Source organism: Dermacentor albipictus, chromosome 5 (assembly GCF_038994185.2).
Source record: "Dermacentor albipictus isolate Rhodes 1998 colony chromosome 5, USDA_Dalb.pri_finalv2, whole genome shotgun sequence".
Lineage (NCBI taxonomy): Eukaryota > Metazoa > Arthropoda > Arachnida > Ixodida > Ixodidae > Dermacentor > Dermacentor albipictus.
Genome location: NC_091825.1, coordinates 123,867,385 through 123,872,554, shown reverse-complemented (window position 1 = coordinate 123,872,554; position 5,170 = coordinate 123,867,385). Strand labels below are relative to the sequence as shown.

At 44.7% G+C, this 5,170-nt stretch overlaps 1 protein-coding gene across 1 annotated transcript in view; it reads right to left on the bottom strand.

Moving 5' to 3' along the window:
* LOC139060066 (enoyl-[acyl-carrier-protein] reductase, mitochondrial-like) overlaps positions 1–5,170 on the bottom strand; it is a 437,551-nt gene that overhangs the window by 181,133 nt on the left and 251,248 nt on the right. The window lies entirely within an intron of this gene.

The window sequence follows — 5,170 nt, the reverse complement described above, 5'->3', positions numbered from 1 at the left end:
CCTTTTGTGTTCCTTCTAGTTTTCATCGATCCACTGTTCTACAGCTCGCAAACTATAATTTCCCGAGCACTCATCGTTTTCTAAACGCTGCAACAGGTCCCCTTGCATAATGTCACATACGCGTAATTTCCCTGGCCACATGCGTGAAGAATGCGAAATGCTAAGTAATTAACGCAATGTGTTGTTGAAAACGATCTATTGGCAAAGTCGCAAAGCCGTTTGCAGTCAAATGAACGAAGTTTAAATTAGGCAAACCTGTTCATCCTTCCCATGATGGCAACGACACACTTGCAGTCTTTGTCAAACCCATTGAGGAAATTAGATGATCGTCCTCTGAGTGAACAGACGTCACTAGAGCACCGTCCCGACCGATCATCGGCTCAGAAGGCAGTGAAGGCACTTTTATGCTTTCTCAGAACTTCTGGTTTGCGCGAGCGTCTTTAACTCAAGTGCTGTCCGTACACGCATGTACACTTTCTCTCTCGCTTCCCCTTCTCCCTTACCCCAGCGTAGGGTAGCCAACCAGACTATTGACTGGTTAGCATCATTGCCTTCCTATAGTACTCTCTCTCTCTTTCTCTCTCTCTCTCTCTCTCTCTCTCATTGCAGTTTCGTGGACACATGTGCCAGAGTTCCCTCTAGTAAGGTTTGGAGGAAACCTTGCGGTTTTGAGTTTGCTGCACCTAATCCGGCTTTAGCGCATAATAACCGTTAGAGCCTCCTAATTTTTTATGCTGTGTCTAGACGCGGATACTTTAGGTCAGCTGTTCTCGGGAGTGACAGGGAGACGACTCGGAACAAGTAAGGTTGGTCATCTCTTCCTGCAAGACTATGCCGTATAGCGCGGGCTAGTTGGACGCTCTGTGCCCCAACGTCTCAGTTCAGACCATGCATCACACGTCCCGGGTGTTAAGATTTCACCGGCGGCCAGGGTGCCGCGAAGTTTGCACGATATTGAATGAGCGAGTGCTGGTGATCGGAGTAACTCCGCAAAGCTGTCGCTCTGCATGGTCATTGTCGCGGCGGGTTGCGCCTCTTTGGAACATGAAGCACGTATACATCTGTTCTGCTGAGCTGGTACACGAACTTGCCTATATATACACTTTATGGTGCGGTATCTATATCTTTTATTGTTCGCAGTTGCACATACCGACTGCAAATGGGGTACGTTTAGGAACACTGAATTTTTGAAAAGACTCGGCACTTCACATGGAATTGAAGAAATTAAATTGAAATAATTTTTCGGCGGTCGTGTAATGACAAAAGCCAACATGAATTTCTGTTGTACTCCGGCGCGGTCGCTGCAACAAAAGAAAATAATAATAATAATAATGATGCAGTTCTATTAATTTCTGGGCGATAACAGGCCGACCACTGACGTGTCGTCACATTCCGTGCCCTTGACGCAGGTCAGCATTATTCAAGCTCAAAAGCTTGTTGTCTCGATAGGATTTATTATGCGAATTCGCGTGTAAGAGGAAATTATTCGCGATATCTCACTTTATGAGGATAAAAGAGAGTCACCGAAGGATTTAATTGCCCAAGGAACACTTCTCAACAGTCATCCAGACAAAGCCACGAGAGCCGAATACCAATAAAGCTAAAGCATTGAATCATTGCATGAAGCAGCAGCTTTGCCATAGAATAATAATAATAAATACATAAGAAACCAGGACGAGTAAATTTTTTTTTCACTTTCTTTGTGAAGTACATTGCTTATATTTCACTCTGGAGTGCATATAATCTTAGCACATACGCTGCAGGAGTTCCTATACAACAAACTATTCTTAAAAAATATATTTAGGAAATTCAAAATTCAGCCATGAACCCAGGAAGAGTAGAGGCCGACTCATGGCAAACAACTCTGCAGTGATAATTTAATTTGTCGAAAAGGTCAATCTTGCGGAGGCAGCAAACGACACATGCAGACATAACCACGACAGGCCCACAGACCAATACGTTAGGTTGTATTACATTATCTATAGATCTCGTTATGAATTTGTAACCTCGGAAAACAAGCCGAAAATTGAAAATTTCTTTTTCCTCCTACTTCTTCTTCAGCACATGGGCAAGATATATTGACGCGACCAGCAATGAGCAAACAAGATAATACTCAGCATGGAGCCAGCGTTTCGGCAAGGGAACTCATCATCGTCATCATTATCATCATCATCAGCAGCCTTGTTACGCCCACTGCAGGGCAAAGGCTTCTCCCATACTTCTCCAACCACCCCGGTCATGTACTATCTTCGTCAGGAGGCAACTAATCTTCGTCAGGAGGCAACAAATGTGTTTGCCCTGACAAAAACAGGTACTCTTGTCAAAGCGTTGACTACAGGCTTACTCTTATTTTGCTCGGCCACTATTGAACGCTTCAAGTCTCTGTCTTTTTGCTATAGCTTAGACAGATGGGATCACGCTGCCTGAAAGCAACAACAGATTGATTGTCAAGGAAAAGAAATGGGGCAACGCCGACACTTCGGTGAGTTGACGTCGGTTCATCTGAGCTAGGGATACTGCTGCGGGAAAGGAAGAACAAAGCGCTTGTGGCGCTACATGTGCTTGCTGCTAAGATACGAGCACGCCTTAGAGCTTGCTCGAGGCACCCCTCCGATTAGAACAGTACTTTTCACGCTGCTTTCATCCATCGATTAAGGGAAACTATTCGCGTCACTCACGTGGAAACTTGCCGCTACTTTCTTCTAGAGAGCTTCGTAGGACCGAACTTTGGCGCCGAGTAATAAACAGCGTAGACAAGGGGCGGATCGTATAGCCTAGATCACTAAAGCCAGGACACATTACAGATAGCAGTATACGGTGTAAACCTACAAAAAACAGCGAGGCCGGAGATATCAAAGAACATACGAGATAGCTGGCGCATGTCTCGCTGCGGAAGGCGATGTAGGAGAAGCCGTGTCCCACAGGCGCCTCACTGTTTCTTAACGTACCTGGCGGGTTTTGAAATTTCGATACCCTTACGTAGGCCAAGCGCCTGCAAGCTATAGAGATATACGGTGAAAGACAGTAAATGCATGAGCTGTCCAGAACTATGTTATACTGCATTCGGTATATGTAAGAGCTTCACAATAGGGGCAGGAGCCATGGCTATGAAATAGTTACGTGCATTTGTATACTCACGGACAGTTTTTTTCCGTAAGAAAGGTTTTGTGAGTTGAGGTCCTGCCAGGAGCCGGGTTCATAATATATAGGGTTGCCAACCGTCACAATTTTAGCGGGCAACTCCTCGTGAGTAAGTATATCCCGGTTCCACATGACCCAGGCGGGACGGTCAAATGTCCGGAATATTTCATTTTTTTGTACTTAATAAAAATCAATAAACCAGGTTTCATTTTCATAATTCCTGACAGCTTGGTTGCACATTCTTCTCTTTTGTCAGCCGTTGCATAGTCATAAACATAGAGGCGGTTTCGCTTTTGTCGCGATTCTATCATTCTCTCGTAGACCCTGGCCGCTCGCAGTGCCTCTATCTGTACTCATAGCCATGTCAGTAATCTTTCTTGTCGTAAATCACGACACGGTTGGGCTAAAAACAATTTGTGCAAGTTTGTTGCGCATAGAGACTGGCGGCTCCTGGCACTGACAAGGTCAGTCGTAGCCGTCATCCCTTCTCCCTACTAGCCCCCCCCCCCCCCCCCCTCACCCTTCCCGACTACATACACCCAAGAGTTGGCAACCTTAGTTCGCAATGCTGTTACACAAGGTACCCGGATTCTGGGCTTATCGCACTAATAAATATAGCACACACCTGCGCAAAAGAACTTCAAGCACCCTCCTTCTATGGTTGAGCAGAGGTGGAATGCGAAAAGACGACGCGGGCGACCAGGGGAAATACGAACAAGCGTTGTAGCCGCCTGCTTGTTGAGCTTCAATACTGCTCTATAAAGAATACCAAATGGCCCGTGCCTAAGCCTTGCTTCTCGTATGAAGTGGCCCGGGCGTTCTCGACAAGATTTGAATGCAGTAATCGATTTCAAAATTCGATACCAGAGGTCATTCGGCGTAACGCGTATCGTTGTCGCGTTCACGTTGAAATTTTTTTGACAAAATGGTGCGATAAGTGTTATCATCGGGATCAGCCGCCCGTGAATGACGATGATAAGGAAGGAGTAGCGTCGGGTGAGCGGAATCCTTCATTATACCGACTTAAATTTCCCCGCATGGTTAGGCTATTAGTTAGACTTGTATTTTTTTTCTCTCAAGTTGTGCCGCATGTATAGTAGCAGTAGCCACAAAGCATTTAAAGACATCAGTAAACCGCAACAACTACGTAAAGTATCATTAAAACAAAGTATCAAAGTGCACTGACAACATACCCGCACTGCAAAGATATATTTACATTTACCAGGGGTACATTTAAAAAAAAATGAAGATATATAGGTAGTCGAATAGAAATAACCTTATAAAAAGTTGACTATGCGGTTTCGTGTGCCCAAAACACCATCTGGTTATGAGGCACGTCCTATTGGGAGAGTCCGGATTAATTTCCGCCACCTCAGGTTCTTTAACGTCTACTCAGTGAACGGTGCACGAGCGTTTATTGCATTCCGCCCCCGTTGCAATGCGGCGTGGATCAAACCGAAGAGAAATAACCTTACGATTACTTTCTAAAAAGACAATTGAGCTTCGTTGTCTGAAGCTTTACATAAATTTAATATCCAGTACAACCCTCCAATATTTTGTTAATGTTCGTTTGAAGAATTTTGTCCTTTTTCGTGCCGTGAGACACCTGAAGTGCGATTGCTGTATTATCGGCACATTGAAACAGCTTACATTTGAAATGATAAGTTATCAGCTTTCCTTACGTTTGGCTGATTTCAGCTTAACAACTTTCAAGGACATACACTATAAGGCAGTGCCCAACAACGGCGGGTCCTCCACTGCCCACACTTTTCAGTTCATTAATTTCCTTCACACCCATGGCTAAGTGGCCGACTCGGACAACATAACCTGTGAGGGCCAAGTACGTGTGGAAAAATTTATCAAAGCGGCGATGCGGTATAATACTATAGCTAAGACATAATTTTGAGTTGATCTTTATTTGAGAAATAAAGTATTTATCTCACTCTCTCTTCAAGTATGCTCCATTCCGCAAGACACTCATGATTGACTCTGCGCCATAATATTTGTCCATATACATCGCCAGCTGTCT